Here is a 24203-nt window from a genome sequence, read left to right on the forward strand (position 1 = left end):
TTACTACGTAACCAAGAAAACAAAAGAAAGAAAGAGAGATTATTACCTCCTACCTTCAGAAAGCAACTACTCTGTAGATGAGGTTCTCTGTCTTTTCAGATAGGGCATCTGAAGGAGCTAGGAAAGAGCATTTGTTTTGAGAGGTAAGTAGAAGTAAGACTGAGATATTTCAGAGAAGACTTGACCTCGGTTCAATTTTTTTTTTTTTTTTCCTGAGGAAAATACACATCTCTCATGACTTATGACATCAGACAGAAAAATTTCCAAACCATGTTCCAGACTTGAACTGCTCACAGATCCTGAAAACAGATAATGTGATTTTTCTTCATGTAAAGACCATCCTGAGTTTGCTTAAGATAACAAAAAATAAAGCTGAAAAGTAAAAGTTATTCACTTCAGTCACAGATGGAAACCTGCACCAGTGGAACTGCTGATGGATGTACTTTTGTTATTTTCATGGATTCTTTCTTGCCATCCCTCTTACACTTCCAAAGGTAGTTAGGAAAAAAACCAAACAAACTAGCTTTAACTCAGCTCCAAAAAAAGCTAGTCTGTTTTTGAGACAGGTGTAAGTGGTGACTTAGAGCAACCAGAACAGTAGGTAAATATTTGATCAACATATCCATGGCTATCTAACTGAGGAACTAAGTAAATATCATGATAAAGGAGTGGCATGAGGAATATGTGAGTATGAGTTTGATGTTAATTTTTTTCCCTTCTAATCACTTTTTTTTTTTTTTTTTGCTACTTGAACCTCCAAGCACAAAACTCAAACCAGAAAGAATCAGGAATGTACTATTTCACAATGAACTAAAAGCTACCTGTACTTCAGTTATTAGATTGGCTTGAGACCAAGAAAATGCATGAACTAGTGAGGAAAAAGGCACTACTTAATTTCATTCACACCTAATGAACAGAGTTAAAAGTTGAGGTTTTTTTTTTAAATATTCCTTTTATTCCTTCCATTGTGATGAAATGGGAAGGAAAACAAGGGAGCACGTAATTGCATATATATTCTGCATGTTGTTTAAATCTGACTGTCAAGATAACACAAAGGTTTTTAAGAGGTAAGTTGTAACTTTAATTCAAATGTCTTACAATTCCCACATAGACCTCATCATTCTAAAAGATGCTCATAGACCCAAGGTGATTTTTATGAACAGCCCTTCCACTTCAGCTATTATAATTCTTAAAGCAAGAGGAAACAATCTTGAATAAGGAAAGCAAATTGTTAAATAGACTAAAAAAGCAGTATGTTGAGAGTAGTGGCAAAAATTCAACAGAAAATGGTACTGAAATCACCCACCCTCCAGTATAATTACAAAAAATTAAACTTTTCAATGAAAAAATGATATATTTTATGTGAGTTTGAAATACATACTTGAAAAAAGCTTGGCATAAGCATGTAAAGCATTTACAATCAACACTAGGTATTAACAATATCTTTATATAGCTAAGGCCCTGTATTTTTGAATTATATTCTTCTAAAAAAAACCCAATAGTAGGCTCTACCTTGACTTTCTTCTGTCTGTAAAAGCTTTGTGAGTTGTTAAAGTGTGTCATGGCCACTCTGTAAATCCTCTGGCCTAAACAGAGCTGAGAGTATTCAATAAGCTCAAGACTTTCTGCACTTGCAGAGTGTAGTGGTGTGCCACTGCTGAAACAATCTATGAAAGTTTGTCCATACCGCCTACTCAGGCACAGCACCAAGAACAGAAAAAGCAGTACAATCCTTCCAAAATAAAAGAGTGCAACGTGATTGCTCTCTAGCAGTACAAATCAACTCACCGCTCATCTGTCTTGTTAAATTTTTGACCTCATCTCATCTCATCTCCCCGTTTCAATTTCCTTCATGACACTTTAGCCTTCTGTTCCTCTGGCTTTCCCCTTTGTTCATGCATTTCACTTTGAGAGAGAAAAGTCTGTTATTGACCCCTTTACAAAAAACTAAGCCAAAGGTACTCCAGACAATACATTCGAGGAGAAAGGTGTCAGAATTAAAATGCCTGCCATGATCAATTTTGATGGTGATTTACAAATTCAACTCAGCAACTCAGAGAAAGGATGCAATCCTGGAATAGTATTAGTTAGTTTTCATAATAAATTCCTTTTCCAAGGAATCATAATATAGAAGGTCAAAGTAATTTGAACATACATTTCTACGGTAAATACATATGGGATATATATACTTGTACATACACATGCTGTATAGATCCCTCTCATATCTTCAGAATACAAGGATAACTTCTTTAATAGGAAAAATTACTTTTTCGTAGTCCCCACATCTTTACATGTTTTCTCAAAAAATGACATGTATTTTTCATTCTTCTTATGTAAGAGGAAAAACAATTACAGACACACAATTACTATTTCAGGCACTGAAGTCATAACTAGGAATCTGTTTCTGACGGACTCCCTTAAGTCTCACTGCAGGGCATGCTGATATGAGATTAGTGGAGACAGGATTTCACTGTCATAGGTAACAGAGAGACAACTGAAGAGCCAGGGGCATATTCTGAGTCTTTTTTGAGATGGACCTAGATAATTCAGATCTGAGTCTTACTATAATTTGCTCTATATGCACTGTATCGTAAGAATAATGTGTCTACTTACATAATAAGAAGTCACAGAAAGCTGTCCAAGAGGGCAAAACAAACTTCAGGGACATTAGAAAAATGAGAGTTAAGTAATGATCTGATAGATTCAGAGGCAGAAAATGTATGGTAGTCAAAATGAGTCTCAGGTTAGTTAAGGGCATCTAACAACCTGGAGAGAGCTCAGAAAGCACCCAATATACATTTGCTGCAGCAGTGTGCAGTTCACACAATGGAGCAAGCTAATCTAGTATAGTGTTCCCATTTAAGAAAGCACAGTGGAAAGAAGTTTGTTTTCAAAGTGGTAGCCGATTTGGCAAGTTCAGTTCCAATGCTCTCCTATCACCTGATGAAAGCAGCACATCCAGTGTGGGGTTGGGAATACCTGACAGAGCATCTCCAGCCCTGCTGTCATGCAGCCTCATTCAAAATCATTGTTAGTGCTGTCTTTCGATAACCTGCACTTCTCCATGCTGTGAAAAACGTAAAGAACTTTCTGCACTCCTGATTAAGTTTTCTCAAAGTTTTACTTTAATGAGCGCAAAACCAGAATGATCCTCACTGTGCTATGGACCCTCTTCACAGTCCTTGGAGTAATGAAATATAATGCAATTCCTTGGCTGTAGATTGCTTGCAGAGCACCGCTTGACGCCTCTGACTGTTTGATTATTAAGGGAGTTAAGTCCTCCCCTTCCCCCGATTTATTTTTGGTATGATAGGTGCTATCCAACTGCATGAAATAAACTCTTATAATACTACATTCAGGAAAATGTTGACTTCTTTTATTTGCTTAGGAGCTTCTTTATAGTGGAAGTACTGAAATGTTCGATTTCCGAAAGATATGAAGAGAAGGAAGGACAAAACAAGCATCCAAAACTGAACCAAACTGGAGTTCCAGTCTTAATGGAGTGTCAGAACAAACACTTCTACTGTCTATGAAAAACGAGCAGAATATCCTCTCATTCCCATACTTGGAAAAAGAGGGGATATGGCAGTTGCTGCTCTGTCAACTGAAACCAAAGCACTGGCAGGCTGATGAAGGGATCAGAAGTCCAGCTAGCTGGAGGCGTTTCATACTACCAAGTCACAGTGTCTATCATGCCAGTCTGTCTGTCTGTCTGTCCGTCTATCTGTCTCTCTAACTATCTATACCTTGAGTTGTCCTGGAACTTAACACAGTAGCTCCATTCCCAGCTTTGATTTAGCAGCTTAGAAAGGATAGATGCTATCTCTTCTACAACCCCCACCTCCTGAAATAATTAAAGATTTCCTATGGTTACCATTGCCAGGGAAACTGATACTTCATTTCCATGTCATGACCCAGTACCACAGAACTCAGGGACCAGAGAAAGAGAAACCCATAAACATTAGGCCTGGATTGCTGTGAGGAAAACCCACAATGAATTCACTTGCAACAGCAGCTTTGCAGCAGAAATAGCACGCAGCACAGAAGATGGAAATAAGCAGAGCATCCCTTCATCACAAGGATAAAGGATTTGATTCTAAAATGCGCTGAACATCCACAAGTCCTATTGATATCAGTGTACACAAAATGTTGGAAAATGAGTAAGGTTTGAAGGGTGTTCAGCACTTCTCAGGATTAAATTGGCTTCATGAAAAAAAAGAAATTCTTGTGTAAAAAAATTCAGCCCTCTTAGACAAAAAGAAGTGGGCATTCTATCAAAGCTGTAGGGAGAAACTGGTGTTTGCCGTTCATCCCTCCCTGTTTCAATCTTTAGCTAGAAACAGAGTAGGTTTATCTGAGAGAAGAATATTTCAAAAGAGTGTTGGAGGTAACACAATACACTGTAAAGCAATATAATCGAAGGGAGGGGATAACTAGTCTCCCTGTATGCTGATTTCCTTCTTCACCCTATGAGACATGACACAAATAAATTTATCAATAATCAGTTAATTTATCACTAGCCAAGCAGCAGCCCAATTAACTTCCCCAGTCAAGGAAGTCCTGCCACTCAGAAATGCTCTTATCAGCTAAAATTGGAGAACACTGCCAAAAGTAATCTGTCTTGATCCAAGGGAGATTAAATTCTCCTTATAAAATTGGCATTTGGCTTTAGCATTGATCTCTTGGTGCTAAGACAGCCTTCAAGTATCAGTGCTCAGGCTACCATGATTTCTTTCTTGAGCTTGCTAGTTTTACCTTGGTATTTTGTCCTCTCCATACAAAGCACAAGTGTCTGATGAATCCTAAGATGCTGTTTGCAGACAAATAACATTATCTGGCAATTGTTTAAAGGCAGACATATCTACCTATATTTAAAAAAAAATATTTACAGATTTGGAAGCAGAAGACCTTGGGCACTGAAGACATTTACAGAAAAATAAGGAAATCTGTGTGCAGCTAAATATCTCACAGCTTCTTGGAGCACGGATAGTGCACATTTTAGTCTCAATTAAAATTTGTTGAATTAGTTTAAAAACATTTATGTCTGGACACCTAAATGACATCTTCTCTCTCCTGAGAATTTATTGAATTTGGGAAGACTGTAAAGGTCCTTGCACGTTTCTCTCAAATAGGTATATATATTGTAGCCCACTGACTCATTTGTATTAGGAGGGAATGGCTGGCGTTAGAGTGATAGCAAAGGGAGCTGAAGCACTGGCTGTCAGGGGCCCCTAAAGTCTATGGACACTTCTTTCCTTCAGAAGAGTTCTGCAGAATGTAAGAGAAATGTAACATTTGGTCCTTTAGAAGTCACTTTCAAGTAAAAAATCTCAGCTTTTGATTGCCCTTAAAATGCATTAAAATTATATTGAGTATACAGCCATGATAAAACTGCTGAATTATAGAGCAGCATATATACTACATAGGCTGAGGGAGAGCTATTACCAGAAATACTATAATTAAGAATAATTATAATTGTATAATAAACATTATATATGATAGATAGTTATAATACATAACACATTTGTATTATGTAATTATACAGTATGCAATTAATTATAATCATGCAATTCCTTATAACTATTTATTACTTATTATTAGTTATTATAGTGACACATCCATCCTTTTCAACTAGCAGCACTAATTTCTACTCTGCAAGAATTGGAAAAAGTAGGCAGTTTCCACCCAAAAGAGCAATCAACTGCCCTGTCCCTCATTTTGCACATCCATCAATGTACAGGTAGAAGGAATGCTGCCCAATTGGGAAAAAAAATGTACACTGAGGGTGCTAGACCTTTAATCAACTTTATTGTTGATTAAAGAGGGTTAGCCAATGTGCTGAGAGGCAGTGTGGCCAAATCCAAGTCTGCATATCACACACACTGCCTTTCAGTTCTGCTCATTAATCATGCCCAAGTGTTTTTTGCTACTCTGGGCCTCTGTTTCTACTCTGGGTGACAAGAATAATGACACTGAACATTCTTACAAAGCAACTTTAGGTCTGTGGCAAAAAAAAAAAAAAAGCAAAGGTGACACTTATTATTGTTGTTTTCCTTTTAAACAGCAAGGATGGAAACACAGGTTATAGAGGAAGAGCCTTGCACAAGTCAAACGAGTCTGTGCTTTGAGACAAGAGTGCCTTCGCTGGAGCAGCAGCCACATGGACACTTCTGTCATTTCATCTTCCTCTGTCTTCTTGATAATAAGTGCCAATGGTTCCCAGGTTTCAGTGTTTAAAGAAAACAGCTCTGCACACTTTGGGGTAACAAATCTTCTGTTTTATACCATTTTAAAATGCAGAATGTGTTAATTATCTCTGAAAGAATTATAAATCACTTCTTAAAAGACTTACAGAGTCATGTCACTGCTCTGTTGAGATGAAAACCAAATTCCTTTGGAGGTACTGGGCCCACATTCTATTTTTCAGAACAGATTTTTTTCAATAGACTTTGTGTGATCAGTTCTCAAAGTTGGTATCAGGTACTGAAAACAGAGATGCATCTCAGATGCTCTCTGACGCCATCTCTCAGATGCCATCCAATTTGCACAATTGTTGGTTCTGAAGCATTTGACAAAAGATTTCACATACACTTAAGTATTTCCACTTGCTCTGGGTGCTGTTAGCCAATAATTCCTCTGTCCTAAGTTCCTTAGCACTCAGAATAGCCAAAATTATATCTATGTAAGGGAATAAGGTTATGTAGTAATTTCAACTTTTTGGCCATTTTATCTTCCTTAGACAGCACTTGTCACCTTAAAATATTGACAGTGCCATGATTTATTCATAAAACAGTGAAAGTACATATCTTTGAATAATTTCCTTCTTATTTGTAATTTTTCTTTATCCACAAGGATGGCAGATTAAATACATGTTCTGAAATTGTTTTTTTCCTCAGTACTTATTACTCAAATGGTGCATCCTGCAACACTTTTGTTATGAATTATATTTGATGGAATGCGATTTGTGCTAGATTGCAACTAGTCTTTAGACAGCCACTTGGGCCAGAAGTGAAAAGAAAAACAATCCTCTCCTTCCCCCTCCCTCAATAGAGTTCTTATACAAAACTTTGGATAAAAGATGGCTGGACAATGGCTGTTAACACCATATTTATAGCCAAGGACACCATACCCTAAACATATTTATCTATATATACACACATACATTCATGCCCATAGCTACTAATACATTTTTTTTAAATGAAAGAAAGTGACACATCTAGAATAACCATTCATCGATCTCACCCCTACCTGACTTTTCATGCACACACACCCCTACAGTACATTTCCTCTGAACTGGGAAAGGCCAAAGATAGAATGATTTTATGAAATCCAGCAGAGATCTGAAGTACCACTTTCTTTGTGTTGTACAGAGGTATCTAGCATAACTAAAATACCTTTCGCACTGGAGACAGCGTTGCATGGCAGAGCAGAGTCGTGCAGCGGAAATGCACTTAGATGAGAATGAATGAATCTGTGCTGAGCATCATTCCTGTATTGCTAGACTGCATCTAGCAGCTGATGAACATAGTTTTTAAGCCAACCAAATAGCCTGGCACTCTATAGAGTATTTGTAACCTCTGATACTGCACTGATAGGCAGCAAATACACATCCTTACACTGAGAAAACATTTCTCTTCTGTTTCACTAAAAATAAAAATATTTGAAATGACCACAGTGAAACTAAGGTGAGGTAGGATAATGATATAGTGTGTGGTCTGGGAAATTCAATTTCCAATTTAATTTTTTTCTAAGACAAATTCCATATGACTACATAAATAATACACATCCTGGCTGGAGAACAATATGAAAGTTCCACTCTGCAAAATACATTCTGTTTCTGAACATTTCTTTATTTGATCATAACCTTTTCTCAATTCATTTTTATAGGAAAGAATATTTTTTTTTATTCTGCTTTTTTTTCCCAAAAAAATGATGAAGACATTGTTTTATTTTGGTATTTTTGCCTCTTCACTCTCTAGAAAGAAGGTAAATTATGCCATATTCAAACAGAGATGTTAAGTATTTTTCAATGTCTGAAAAAAGAGGCAAGCTCTGAAGTCCAAAAAAAAGGAAATGAAAAAGCAGCAGATGCAACTGCAGCAGTAGTGGGTATGATATATTCTACAGATCAACAGAAGGAGAGAACAGGTATAATTCCTTGGGGATTTAAAGCACCGTAACAAATTGGGCTAATGGTATGAACAAAGGCTAATCATATTTCCTCTATTTGCGTTTTTGTAGATAACATACACTGCCAAAAAAAGAAGCAAAGTAACCATTTGTTGCTTTATTGCTGAAAATACAGTTAATTTCTGTTTTGGTGCACAGTAACATCAATATATGGTGTAACTGGCAGCACAACGTGCTGTGCATCTTTGATGACCCCAGGAGTGCTTTCGCCTGCACTCCGCCACCTCTGCCGGCTGCCTGCCAGACCCCTGCTGGCAGGAGGCTCTTCCCAACTGCTCGGCACTGACCCTCTTGGTTCAGTGGAAGTAAAGTCTTGGATGCTATATCCCTTAAATTCACACTGGGTTGCAAATCCCTTCTGGGAGAGCACTCAGCTTTCATCATCTAAAGGGATGCTGTTTCTGCCTTTGGTCCTTGAAGGTGAATCATCCAAGCTACCGTCCTTTAGTGCTGAACTCAGAATAGCCAACTCATCCTTCATTTCGCATCTTCTGTCATTTTTAATTTATCAGTTAGATCGCAGATATTGTGAGTGCTCAAGTGAAAGTTTGTGAGTTGAGCCCGAGGATTTCCAAGGCCAAGAGGAAACTGTTCTGCTAAATTACCGGGGGAAGCCAACTGCAACTGCAGACCTCATTACCTGACCTCAGTTAAAGTTTTGTGTTGCCGCTGTTTTTGCTTCCTCCTAATTCACTAAAGTTCTTTCGAGATCATCTAAATAAAATGTCAGCCACAGAAATAAGAGCAAAAAGAAACTACTTCATGCACAGGCAGTTGTGAGTGTTCTCCCTTTTAATACATCTTTAACCCATCCTTTTACAAATTACAACATTCATAAAAGTGCATACTGAACCATCTGCTCATTTATTATACTAAGGAGTAAAAAAGGCCTGTCAAGATTGTATGCCTGTATGTGTGCATACGTATACAAATAAAATAAAACACATTTAGCTGGTAATTTGAATTGAGAATTGTTTTTTCCAGATTGTTGGTGGGTAGAGCCCAAGCACACCATGAAGGTCAAAATGTATGCTTCTGTGTTCAAATCTGCTGCTTTCATCGACAGTGTCCAACTGGCTAACGAAGAATCAGGTAGCTAGCAGGACAGCTGCCAGCTTTCCTTAGCAGCCAGAGAAACAGCACAAAGCAAGGAACAGCTGCTGGAAATAGGTGGTCTACAGAAAAAAAAGGGAGAAAGAATAAGTGGATGTATCACTTCTTAAACGCTCTTTCTGGTGTTCATAACACGCCATTTCCTTTTGTTCAATTTCACTCAGCCAAGCACCATGTGGTGCCTAAATAAGCTGTACTTTTTCTAAAAGCAATACTGTAAGAAAAAATTCCTTAGAAGAAGGTTTCATGTTGTGTTAGAAAAGACAGTGGTGTATTATTTGCACTTCAAATGTCACAAACATAAGAAATATTTGACTATACATACCCATACTAGTAGTAAGCAAAACAGTTTAATTTTCCTCCAGTTTTATCCAGCTGACTTCCTGAAACTTTATGAAGAAAATAAGTCAAGTGCTACTTTTCTAACGTTTTTGTTACTGGGTTGGGTTTTTTTTTGTTCACTTGTTTTGTTTTTAAGATGCTGTCATGATTAAAGTTTTCATAAGACCCAAGGGAAGCTCTGGCAATAAATTCTGAAAGGCCTTCAATGGTCCAGTAAGCATGATAATCCTTTGGCTTATGGGGAAATAAATGACTCATAGTCTCTTCCATAACTGAAGATCACCCTTGACCTAAGCTAGCTATCTAAAGACCATTTATATGTATTTGAAAGAGACATGTGCACCAAGGATATCACGAATGGTTACAGGATAAACATATGATAGGGATACCTGTCTGAACAGGCATGAGAAATAGTATCCTACAGGATGCCAGGTCTAACGCGGGTGATGTATTTTTCTTCTTTTTGTAAGACAAACAGCAATGGCAAATAGCAATACAAATGATCCATATAAGCAGGGCTTTTTCAGAGTCTGCTCATTGAGACAGAAAAAGTTTCAGTTCCAGCAGGTTGATGTGCACTTAGACTACTGAGCCCTGAACTCCAGGGAAATAACGAAAGGAGAATGGAAGAAGAATTTGAATAGCCTTCCCTCTGCTGAAGTGGCAGAGCCCATGAATCTAGCCAGTGACATTAATGAAAAGCTGAGACATTGCACAAGCCTGATCAATCACAGAAAACAGAACAGTCACATTTAAATCCAATTCCAGGGGCTGAGCTTTTACATTCCCCGAAAGTCTCTAATTGTCAACACACTTATTCCTTCATTTGTAGTAAGTGCTCCCTTGTGAAAATCCCTCTACCCATCATCTGGCCCCTGGGTGTGACCTCAGTCTAGCAAAACAGTGCTGAATTGAGATCTTAATAAATTTTAGCTGTGCAGGCTAATATCACAGCTCTTGCTTAATACCCTTTTCCCACTCCATCGTACAAATGTTATTTAACTTTGTTTACAAACACTATTTAAGTTTTGGACCCAGCAGGGAACAGAAGGAATGCCTGCCTAATGTCCTTTGCAGATGAAGATGGCTGGAGACAGGACAAACTGGGGACTGGGAAAAGATAGAGCCTTGTTTCTTAAGAGCACAAGAAGGAAATAAGCTATGCCATGGTCAGTTAAAGGAGGACAAGGGAGATAACTTACTGCATCCCCTTTGACATTGAACTAAACTGGAGATGAATGGCAAGAAAAAAAAAAAAGAGTCACCAATTTACACAGTGCCTTTATCTGATCCCGGGCCAGAAAAACTATCTGCTGTCGAAGACGTTATTGTACACATATCCAGACAAAGGTGGTTCTTAAGATACCTTGACATCAGCAGAACTTCAGACAGAGATATGAGAGTCACAACTGGCAGCACAGCTGCAAAATCTGAAGTGTGATGCCCACCAGGAAAGTTGAATTTGCTCTGCTAGAATGTGAAGTCCAGTTCTGGCATTGCAGAGGAATGTGGTATAACTGCCACAGGATGCAGAGCAAAGTGAACAGTAGTGGAACATTTTTCATTAATGCCTGTTTAAATGCAAAACTAGAACGTGGACTTGTTGACCCGAGTCCAGAGGAGGGCCACAAAAATGATGAGAGGGCTGGAGCACCTCTCTTATGAGGACAGGCTTGAGAGAGCTGGGGCTGTTCAGCCTGGAGAAGAGAAGGCTCCGGGGAGACCTTACAGTGGCCTTCCAGTACCTCAAGGGAGCCTCCGGGAAAGACAAGGAGAGACTCTTCAGTAGGGCCTGTTGTGACAGCACTAGGGGTAATGGCTTTAAAATACAGGGAGGTAGATTTAGATTAGATTTTTGGAAAAAAAAATGTTTACAATGAGGGTGGTGAAACACTGGCACAGGTCGCCCAGAGAGCTACTGGATGCCCCAGCCCTGGAAACATTCAAGACCAGGTTGGACGGGGCTCTGAGTAACCTAATATGGCTGGAGATGTCCCTGGCCTTGCAGGGATGTTGGACTAGGTGGCCTTTAAAGGTCCTTTCCAACCTAACTGTTCTATGATTCCATCATTCTATGTTTGCAGCGACTTTTGTTTGCTTTCTCCAGACTTCTGAGTGCTCAAACCCTTTTAGCATGAACAAGCACAACAGAACTGTAAGCTACACTGCTCACAATTTAAAATACAGGTTTGATTTTAAGAGTTACTGTTCATTCCTTGGTAGAAACTGCTAAAATAATCTAATCACAAGCTGGGGGAGGTGGGGGGGGAGGGGGAAATCAGTGACATATGACTTTGGTAACCAAAAACCAACTATGCCAAAATAAAACTAAAACAATTTGTACACAAGAAAAACATGCACTGGACATATATATAAAGATTGAAGGGTAATGATGAGAATACCATAACTTATTTGTGGGTAATTAGGAAGCTAATAAAAAGACAAAGCTATTAAACAAACAATTTGTTTAGTTTCTTTCAAATTATTACAGGAGAAAGCAAGTGTCATTTCAATTTAATAAAGGAGAAGGGAGAAAATATACTAGTAAGTTCTATGTTTTCTGACATATCACTTTCATGACTCTTTTCTGACTTTTGGTTAGCAGTATCATTTAGATTTTAAAGATATATAGGGCCAATATTTCAAATACTGATATCTCAGCTGTTGCTGCATTCTTTTTTCTTATTGACCTGCTATGTCTGCCTTCAAAGGCACCCTTCTCTGTGAGTAAAACGGCCAAGTGTAAGCAATTCAAAGCTACTGGAACTGGAAATAATAAGTAATCCCAAACTGCTTCTGAGCCTTAAAAAACATTACAAATCTTGGACTTCTTTTGAGAAATTTCTGTATTTATTCAAATCCAGAAGTCTGCAATGCTACTCTGTCACAAATTGGGATATAAACAACAGAGGTGGCAGTAAAGCATTTTGTTCTCAAAGTTTAGAAGCTTGAGAAAAATAAGACATAAGGAACTGACATAACTAATGTGGTGCGAATATTAGTTTTGCTATCCTGACCTATGAATTCTGCATGCATTTGCCACAAAGCACAACTGTTAGCTCAGCGCAACCTTTTAGATAAATGCTATTGAAAGCTTACAAACCAGCTCAGCTTTACTATCAGAACGTCTGTGAGTTCAGAACAAGATCAGCTGCTGCTGCTGTTATGTAAAATAACCCAGCTTCCTTCCTTCTGCAAACCCAGCACCCAAAATACATGGATAGAGAAGCGTATCAGAGGCTGTGAGAGGAATGTTTTCTGAGAATGAGGATGCATTATATGAAAGCTGAAAGAACCATTAAAACCTGAGATTTCTGTAATCAGAAGCCACTAACAGGAGAAAGATATGACTAAAAAAAAGGGTAATTTAAACCTCCTCAGGGCTAACCAGTTCCAGGGCTCTGTACTATGTTATCATCACTGCACAAAGTATACTGTGCAATTTTCATATTATTTTCTATAATCATAAAGGAATTGTTCTTAGCCTCTGTCATACCACAGCACAATGAATGTGTAACAGAAAAATGTTGTGTAAGGAGATCTGATCGCTAAGACCCTTTTTACACAGTTGGATGATTGATGGAAGACATAGAGTAGCACGTACCTCTGCTTTGCTGTGGCTTTGAGGAAAAAGAGAAACAGAAGCCACTCCTGCCCTCCCCAGTCTTTGTCAAAGAGCCAAGCCAAGTGACAACCCCAGAAAGCTGATCTAATTTGAAAAGGCTAGACTTTGACATCCCTGATTAACAATGCATCCATTTGGAGGAGACTTGACAGCCAGACGACTGGGGTGATCCTTCCAGAGAAACAAACAGTTCATTTACAAATTACACTTCATTAGTTTGGAGAAGATTAATCTAATTGCAGATGGCAAACTGTAACTAAAGCTGCATAATTTTGGTGGAAGTACCAGTAAAACTTAATTTCCCTTAAAATTACAAGTTTAGAGATGAATGCCTCCATCCACCCCTCAAACTGCAAGAAAGCAGTAAATTATGATAGTCTAGAGTCTGAAGGCAAGTTTAACGGGACTGGGAGGCAAAGCAAGGATGTTCCAGTAACAAACGTATTTAGCTGTATTATTTATATTTTTAAATGCATCCTTGTTTCTAGGCCTACATATGTGAGTGAGAATTACTGCTAATGTTGATGTCTCCTGCCATCAGAATAAATCTATCAAGATTCATCACAGAGAATTTAGGGATGCAGAGATGCTCCAGCATAGAGATGACCAGACATTTTTTTTTAACCCAACAGTTTCTGCTCAAAAACAAATGTGCTTCTGAAATAAGAAGCTATTGAAGGGAATGTGGAATTGTAGATAAAAAGTTTTAAGAAATTATTTCTCAAGTATAGGACTCATTTAGCAGGCAAGAAGTACAATAGGTATGTAGAAAGTTATTAGTAAGTTTTGAGAGGCTTACCTTATAAATTCCTGTCTAGTAATTGTTTAATTATTAACACAGAGGTGGATAGCTTCAATAACCAACAAAAGAGTTTCCTACTAAACAACGTTACTTAGTTGGCTTGTGAAAGTATCACAAGGAGAGATTTGAAATGAGGCTTTTCCATTAAAGAATAAACTGAATAATAAAGACAGGCTATTCTGGATTAGTTCCTTTACATTTTTTTTTTTATGAGAAGCTTGAAAGACTAGTGTCACCTCAGTTTCAAAAAAGATCTTGTTTTCCTTTTGCAGTTTGCTCTACTAGTGTTCTAAATGGAAACACTCATAAAAAAACCCTTCTCTCTGTATCTATGTAACTGCCTTTTAGCTTCAGAATTGCAAAGCCTTAATCTTATCTTAAAGATTTCCATAGCAAATCATCCTTTCTGTATTTTGTGCACAAGATCACTGACAATTAAGTCATCATATTGACCCTGATGAGTCAGTTCACTTTAGGAAAAGCAAAAACATGCAGAAACTGGAGTCTGAGAACACTGATGACATATGCCACCCTAATAACTGATGACATGATAAATTATTAATAATGATTCTCCATCTCTGAAGACATAATAATGGAAAATAAAAGTGATATAACAAGAACATAAGAATTATTTTATTACTTTTTTCTATCCTCTTTGGCCATATCTTTTGTCAATTTTTTTGATAGATTTTTAAAATAAAATTATTTGAAACTTCTCTTCTGATGAGTTGTTACAAATCTTCCATGTCAAGCAGGCAAAACCCAAAGCAATACGCAATGCGCAGTAAGTGCAGAGCAGCTAGCTGTAATCTCTGTACGACGTTATGTTGATTCATGCTGACATTTCTGTTGGTCAAGTGGTAACCTCAGAGTTCCTGAAGTGAAGTAACAGTGCCATGCATGCTTGACACACATATCCCATTCGTTTTTAATTGCCAGAGAAAAAGAGGAAAGCAGAAGAACAGGCAGATGCTTAGCATTTAGACAAAAAAAAAAAAAACAAACAGAAAAAAAACAAAAAAAACCCCACAACCCCAAAACACAGCAAACCTCACTAGGCAGGGCTGATTCATTATGTCAGCTCCTCAGGGGTTTCTACAACAGATTTGGCAGGGCACTGACTTTCTGATATGACTCAGGTTGTTGAGTCAGTGATTAGCTGAATTGTGTTGTGTCAGTTTTCTACAGGTCAGTTCTAGGAAACTGAATTATTTCTGTTCAACAAGAAAATATGAGAAAATGTCAGGGTCATGGAACAGAGCAGATGTGAAGAACATAAGGGCAACTAGTGATCAAGTGACAGCTTTTCCAACCATATTTCCAACCAGACAGTTCTAATTTATGGTCCAAATAAGCTCCCCTTACATGGGCTGCACAATGCCTTTTCAAGGAGAACCATTAAGCTACTCTTACTCTTAGTTACTACTTGCACTGAATAAATGTGGCAGAGTTGTTTATAAATGAAGTATAAATAAGATTTTGATTTGATGTCTGTGTTTTGCCTAGAGACCAGCATTGCAGATTTTAGCAGCTCGAAGTACAGCTTTCAATTAGAATTAGTCTAGTGATCAACAAACTGAAGAAAACAGATACAGTAAAAAATAGTATATTGGAATACTTTTAGGCTAGAAGGAAAATTCCAGCCTATATGAAGAAGTAATTGAGAACAATGTGATTCAGAGGGCAATATCTATAGTCTACTTGGCACCTATAGAAAAACGTGCACAAAACTAATTAACAATGTAAATAGTGATACTTAAGTTCTAAGTCAGCTCTAGAAATTCTTTGCCAGACAGAAATTATTTCTTGTTCTAGGAATGAAAATATGACTCTCATTCTGAGCTGTTATAAAGTAATCGGTCCAAAGACAATTCTAAACAAGCACAAAGGGCTGTGCCAGTGGAATGATAAAACAACCCCACAGGAAACTGAAACCAACAACAGAAAAATAACAAAAAGAAGCAAAACTGAAAAAAAAAACCAAACAACCAAACACAGCATAATAGGATAGCAGAACCTGGACTGGTCTGTGTACCTTGCTCAAAATCTAAATGGAAGCATGTTAAAAACTGTAACATGACCTCAGGCATCTAGTATGTGAAAAATGAGGACAATTCGTATGTCAAGAGAAAGGCAGACAGAGTGATTCTGCAGAAAAGGTACACATGGGAACTAAAGAGACAGTGTAAACAAAGTAACAGGTCTCATATACTCTTTACAATTCAGTATACTATAGTCTTTTTCTATTCCTTCTTAAAAATCATCTCAGTGCTTTTCTCTACTCTTCTTGTTGCATCCCACATTCTGAGTAATTTGCACTTAACTTAAAAATCATTTAACTATTTATGCTATTATTAAGTTTACCTCATAGCAAGAAAACTACTATCCCAAGGCTCATTTAGGCATCATGAACTATTTGGTTTCAAATATCTGCAGTTCAGATTCATTTGCTCTTGGCAGCTGAGATATTACGAGATACTTTGGTTCAAGAATGAGAGAATAGATATTATATTTTAAGGAGTTAAATTTTAACAGTATCCTTAAGCATTTTCAGTGTATGCTACTGAGATTACAGGTATAGTCAAAATCTGAACCAAACCAAAACTTTTAAACAGAAAATTGTGCCAAGTTCTCACAACAGGTAAAGAGGACATCAATGCAGCCGTACTGTGATCTACAGTAAGGATAAATCATAGGAAGTTTAGTCTGGAGTTTCCAATGCTTTCCACCAAAGGGCTTTTCATACCAGTCAGCCTATTTGCACAACATACCATAAGAAAATTTTACTCATTTCAGGTCAACTAGAGGAGCACAGCTTGACTGGTTTGTCCAAAACATGCAGCCAAAGAAGAACCGCTGCATGAAATTCTGGAAACACGGAAGTACACAACATCAAAGGGGACTCAACTCTATCTACTTACTAACTCAGGTCAGGATCTTAAGTACAACATCTAAAGTACTATTCAGCTACTCCAATCATTATTGAATATTACAGATAATATATCACATTCCATATTCATTCGTTCTCTCTCTTACACACTGTTCACCTAGTATAATAACTGTGTGTTAAGCGTGTTGACTTGACTGCGAATGGTGTACCTGCAATGTGGCATAATTCTATGCTGTATATTTCACATTCACTATACTTATTCAAATAATATTTCCATTATTTTCAAATGCCCATGAATAGATGGTGCAAATCTTAAAAATAGTCACTTATAAGGTTACAGGCCTTGGAAAATTCTGTTTACCCATGCAGAACTCTATCTATGCAGAACCATTAAAACTGGAAAAACATCAAAGGTAAAAGTCAGGACACATTAGATCTGGTTCACCCACTTAATCTACTGTGGCAAAAGATTATCTGTCAGGAGCTGATGTGGACACATACCCTTCACTCGGGTAACCTTTTCCGGCACTACATGGGAAATGCACTGCATTTCATAAAAGCAGTAAGTGATCACAGTCATTTTATTTCTCGAACTATGGCCATGCCGAAGGTGATAAATCACTCAGCTTCTTATATTACAATAGATTCAGGGATTTGCAAGTAACATATTTCATAGGTGAAATACAGTAGAACTGATGTTTTCCCTGCAGAGTAGTCCTTCATACTTTGTAGAGAGCTTGACATTCAGAGTTTTTGTTGATGTTACTGAAAATATTGTGATGAAAGAGGTATCCCATGATACTAAAAAATCGTTTACAAAAAATGACAAATTTAAGCTAAATGGAGGTATGTCGTGGTTTTGTTAGTAAAGGGGGGCCTAAGGTGGTAGCTTCTGTAGGAAACTGCTAGAAGTCGCTCCCCTTTGTTCAGGGGACTTGGCCAGGCCTAGGGCGGACCCACTGCTGGCCAAGGCCGAGCCGATTGGTAGCAGAATGTCTCGTGATAACGCCTCTGCGATAACGTATTTAAGAATGGGAAAGCAGAAAAAAAAAGAGAGAGAGGAGAGAAGATGTGAAGAAGCTGAGCGGAGGCAGAGGCGCAGAGGGGAAGGCGCAGGCCTCATGGGCCTTGCAGGCCTCACCCTCTGGCCTCTTGCCAGGCAGCCGATTGGGCCCGACTTGGTCCAGCCCGGCTGCAAGAAGTGGAGAGGAGATGAGAAGTGAATGAGATGTAAAAAAGATCCTGAGAGACACCTACCAGCCTGTTGTGAGGAACGGCTGCAGACACCAAGGTCAGTTCAGAAGGAGGGGGAGGAGTAATGCGGCTCCTGGCCAAGATTCCCCTGCAGCCTGTGGTGACGACCATGGTGGAGCAGGTTGTCCCCCTGCAGCCCATGGAGGTCCACGGAGGAGCAGAGATCCACTTGGAGCCCGTGAAGGACCCTGCACCGGGGGAGGTGGATGCCTGAAGGCAGCTGTGGCCCGTGGAGGGCCTGCTGGGACAGCTGTTCTGGAGAGACTGAACTCCGTGGAAGAGATCACCCACGCCGGAGCAGTTCCACAAAGGACTGTGGCCCGTGGGAGGGACCCCACGCTGGAGCAGGGGAGGAATGTGAGGAGTTCTTCCCCCGACCATGAAGCAGCGGCGTAAAACAACGTGTGATGAACTGACTGCAACCCCCATTCCCTCTTCCCCCCTGTGCCGCTCGGGGAGGGAAGGTGGTAGAGATAATGTTAAGCTTGGGAAGAGGGAGGGGTGGATGGAGGTTATCTTGTTCTCTGTCTCATTATCCTGCTGTTTGTAGTAATAAATGAATAGTTTTCCCCAAGTTGAGTCTGTTTTGCCCGTGACGGTAACTTTAAGGATTTCTCCCTGTCCTTATCTCAAACCTCGAGCCGTTTTTCCTTATATTTTCTCTCCCTGTTCTCTCGGAAGGTGGGGGGAGTGAGAGAGAGACTGCGTAGTCTGGTCCGATCGGGGCTGAACTACGACAAGGTAAAAGAATGTAAACCACAAAGCTTGCATCATCTATGCTTACTAAGAGTTTTGTAGACTTAATAAAAATAAATATTTTGCATCTGCATAGGATTTCTCTGTCCGAGGTATTTAAATTTTAACTAAAATGAAAGTCCATGGAAAGCAGGCAAAGTCCACAGTTAAGATTAATATCTTAGTATCTATTGCTTTCTTTTGCTGAAGGCAGATCTTCAAAACGTATGGGATTTATGGTGCTCTAGCTTGATCTTTGGGTAGCAAGGAACATGCCAGCGGAACAAAGAAACTCTATGGGAGAGGAAAAATATACATTTCTTTTCCTCCGAAGTGTGATGTTTGTAGAGGAATCCAAATGATGACATACCAAGGCATCATTTTGCCCTCAAACTCCAAAAATCATCCATTCTGTGCCTGTGTAATGCACCAGTGACAGTGGACTGGACCAAGCTAAGAATAAGATGGAATGCAGCAATAAAAGCTGCTTCACGTTTCCTTCTGATATTCCCGTCCCTAACTCTGGTCCCACAAGGTGACCTGAGCTCAGCAGCGCTTTTCGGTGCATACTTTGCATGGGAAAAAGTGCAGCACTTCTTACAATTTGGCAGTCAAAACCAGAAAAAGCATACTCTATTACAAAGAATTAGACAAATCTTCAGTTTGATTCAACTGAAAAAAGCTGTCATTTTATTTATTTCTTTTTTCCCCTTCCATTTTCCCCCTCCATCACAGCATGAAAATTCCTGACCTACAGAAAATGTTGAAAGGACGCTAAAAGTTCTTGGCAATAGAAAGTAAAGGACTTTCATTTCAGCACTCCAAAGTTTTTAATCATTCTATACTCAGTGGCTAACAACCGAAGAAAAACAGTCTCATGTCTAGGTCATAAGGTCAGGAGCAAATAGAAATGGATCAATTTCCTAGCTATGATATAGACTGTATGATCTTGGATAAATTATTTGAGCTATTTGTGCTTCCATATTTTCTCTTGTGTTAGAAGATTCCATGTACGCCATGTGGATATCAAGTAGGTTTTTTTCTTCAAAATTGACAAGTCTGAAGAAGGCTCCTAAATTGAAAGTGGGTACTTACAAATTTATTCTCAACAGTGTAGTATAACCCCTGCGGAAAGTACACTGGCTACACTAGAGAGCATTTTTTTTTTAGTGGCACTGTCCTAGGTGGAAACGGAATTTATTCTACTTCTCCAAAGGAAAAAACCACAATCAACAGATGGTCTTCTCTGGAAGGGTGATCTGTCTACACAGGGGTTTTCAGCACACTGGCAGCAGCCAACATGTATTGCTCCAGACTTCAAGGTATTAGAGCAATGTTGGCTCAACTTTGCCATGTTGGCACTCTCCACTTCTGCTCAGAGTAAGGAAATGCCATGGAGGAGACAGTACCTCAGGCCAGCAGGGACCTTGGGAGGTCCCTAGTCCAAACCCCTGCCCAGAGCAGGCTCAACCACGGGGTCGGACCACATTGTTCAGGGCTTTATCCCACGGGTCTGGAAATTCTCCAAGGAGGGAGATGGCACCATCTCTCTGTGCTCCAGCCCTGCTTCCTGGTTGTCCTTGTGGGGAAAAGACTTTTTCTTAAATCCAGCCTGAACCCGTCCTGTTTCGACCAGTATCTCTTGCTCTCTCACTAGGCATCACAGAGAAGAACCCATCCTCATCCCTGTGATCCACTTCCGTATGTACCAGGGTGTAGGCAGGTGCTGAAGCCATCTCTGCTCCCATGGAACCAGCCGTGGCCCCACAGACTCTCCTTGTGGGGTGAGTGCTCCAACCCTGCTGTCTCAGTGGCCTCCCCTCAGCCTCTTCATTTTGTTGATGTTTCTCCTGAATTCCAGCCCAAGCAGGATGGTTCATCCTCGGCCAAGTCATGCTGAAAATTCCCCATCACATCCTTCTACTTCACATGCTCCTAGAGGACCTGCTCCATTATTTTTCTAGGGGCTGTGGTGAACCTGTACTGTTCCCTTAGTCTTTGGCAGCCCCACCAGCTCTCAGAGAGCTAACATGTTTAAATGATACAATTAATATATTTGGAAAAAATAAGGAAGTCTCTTCATTAGAATTGACAAAGCAGCAGTAAGCTTCAAGCTAAGAACAGGTAGAAAACAATTGGCCTAATTTGAACATAATTAAGTTCATTAGCTGAACAAATAGAGAAAAAAAAGTAATTAGCACCACTGCACTAGTAACATGCTTGACATAGGATAATTAGCCTTTTTGAGAAGTTCCATGGAGCACTGCAGTGATACAACTGCACAGATTTTCAGAATAATTTGAGAGCTCTGCACAATGGAGTCGGCAGTGCAGACATGAAATGATTTCCCAGAGAACATGAGAGGAATGTGGTGAGCAACTGTATTGGAAGTGGAAAGATGCACTTGTTCTTAAAAGAGGCTTCTAACACACATATAGTACAACAGGAACAAAGGTCCAAAAAACTGCTTAGATATGTATTTGCAATCTGACTGTGTAATCTGTTTTATAACACTGACATTTTACTGTAATGATGAAGAACCTCCTCTATTTTTCTTTTCCTTTGTGGGGAACAGAACAGTGCTTTGGTCACATTATTAATGCCTTACATGACTTCTACAAAATCAGTATAGCAGTAATACTGTCAAATTCTTCACAGACCAGCTTCCAATAAAAAAAAAAAAACAGCCTTAAATAAAAATTGAGTACAGGCCAAATTACAGAGAGGAGAAATGCCAATCTGTAAATACTGTGCTTCTGTTTCTCAGTTGTTTGGAGCATTGTCTGGCATTGGGGCCTATTTATTAGGGTAAAGCTTGAAACAGAATATATATTAGTTTACTGTTACGAAGGAATGCTGCATTGCTTATAGTTTATTATGCCCTTGAGTGTCATAATGACTTTTTACCTGTATTAAATCCTTGTGTTTTTTAATGAAATGCATGCTCTTGTGCCTTAATGAGCACTCAAACATAATTTACAATCAAACATTATGAATCTACAATTGCTACATTCCCCATTCACACATAACAGCTTCCAATACACAACCCAACTTTATTTCTCGTGGATCAGTCACTATGGTCTACTGGGTAAACCTTCCTCTACAAAGGTTTAGTGAACCCCTTTTCACTTGGAGGCAAAGACAGGTCAAAATAATCCCTCTGAGCTATGGAAGCCATAGGGGCTCACCCTCATTCTGATATTCCTCCACACAGCTCTTACAAATTACGAACACCTATTGAACTTGAATGGTAACAGGAAAGGTGTTTTGCTACCTTCTTTGGGTGATGTGTCACGACCAATGTACAAACTACTGTGGTTACTCTTTGAGCAGTGCCACCAAAATAAGTATTTCAGCTAGGTCAAAGTAAAGACACGAGAAGCTAGGCCTTTGTTTGGAGCCATAGCCTTGATATTATGAAAAAAAAAAAATCAGAGGAGATTGCCTAGAGCTGAAGTACATGTAGTTGGCTGTTTGCTCTTCCCTAGACCCTAAGAGAAGCGTGAGTGATTGTTTTTAAAGCAGATCCTGATATCACAAGAAAGACGACCAAAACCCAGCTAACTAAATAAGGTTGAATGTTGTCAGCAGATAAAGGAGAAAGGGAAACAAAGAGTGATTGCATGATGATCCCAAGTGTCTTCTGAAATAATGAAATATCCCATGTAGTTTTCCATCGCTTGGCACTAGCACCAAGGGAAAGCTTCTCATTTATTTCAACAGTACCAGGGTTCACATCAACAATGGTGAAATTGTTTGTAACTACACTTTCCTCATTTGTAACAGTGCAAGTCAGTGCATTGTAAAACACAGGGTAAGAAGTGGAACTCAAAATGGCACAGCTGATTAACTAGACAGGCTTGTGTGACAAAGCTTGGACAGCTGAGGATAACCCAATATCTCTTTACTGAAGATCACTGTAACTCATAACTCATACTACATCTTTTGCCTAATTTACATAAAACTTGGATTAAGATCTCTAAGATTTTTTTTTTTTAATATAAAAGCTCCAGCACTTTAAAGCTTTTCTGGTGTTGATGGATCTCACTAAATGTTTTCTGAATATCAGACATCCCTTTGAACATGCTTTATCCCAAGCTATGTTACTTTATGCCATATATTAAAAATATCCTCTACCTACACTGACAGAAATAAAAATCTCCCACAACTTACAATGTTTGTATTTGTGAATTACTGTAGCTAAAAATACTTCCTGTCACTTCATTATAAATAAGGAAAGTCCAGTTAGCTACTTTACATCACTGTGAATAAATTAGGAATATTAGAGATGATTGATCAGATCCTAGTCTTATTATTTTATGTATGTGAAAAGGATACAGGGCTGTGGAATGTAAGAGGACTTATTTTATACCTTGGTGAACAACTATCTTGTCTCTTTTTGTTCCTGTATATGTAGCAATATATAGTTAATATATTTCAAATTCTAATAGAATCAGTGACTCTAAATGCCTCAAACAGCCACAGGGCCATATTTATTCCAAAGAGTGAATACAAAATGACACAGCTAATGAGTATGTCCTTGAAGGACTTAGGCTGCTTTTATGCATATGTAATTTGTTTACGATGGATTCATTAAGGAAAGGCTGAGATGTCCATATTACCTGGAGCCTATTTAAAGAGAACATCTGTTTTGCTAAACGGGGAGCATATCTGAACTGAGAATGAGTAAGAGAGCTTATCTCTATACATGGAAAGAATAGGAGGCGGAAGGACTTAAAAAATGGTTAAGTACCAACATCTGCTAACATAATCTCGTGCAAGAAAATAACCATATAGAAAACTGCACATTTTCTGAGTTGCCTATAAAAGCTCATATATTCATAAGTATGTATATTCACTAGGCCATTAAAACATAAGGAAATAAAAACTAAGAGATTTTCCCCTATGCTGTGTTCACCTCTAATACCTTTTAATATCTCTCAGATGATACATACCAGCTCATTTTTTCAATTGTACAATTATTTTAGCTTTCTTTTAAACTGTACTATACACCAGAGAGGGGCAAAGGAAGAGACAAAGCTTTCAGCCAGGCATTCTGCATCTTTATATATCACAGCTGCGATGCCTCCCCCAAAGACTCAGTCTGGCACCTAATTTGAAATGAGAAGCATTTCTACACAATATAGCCATGACAACTTCACTTCCATTTGGCTCCCCTTCCAAGGACAATAGCTGGAGTCCATACAGCTACAGCAGAACTGCAGAAATTAAGCATTCCCCCATATGCAATG

The sequence above is a fragment of the Chlamydotis macqueenii genome, chromosome Z (assembly GCF_036417535.1).
Source record: "Chlamydotis macqueenii isolate bChlMac1 chromosome Z, bChlMac1.mat, whole genome shotgun sequence".
Lineage (NCBI taxonomy): Eukaryota > Metazoa > Chordata > Aves > Otidiformes > Otididae > Chlamydotis > Chlamydotis macqueenii.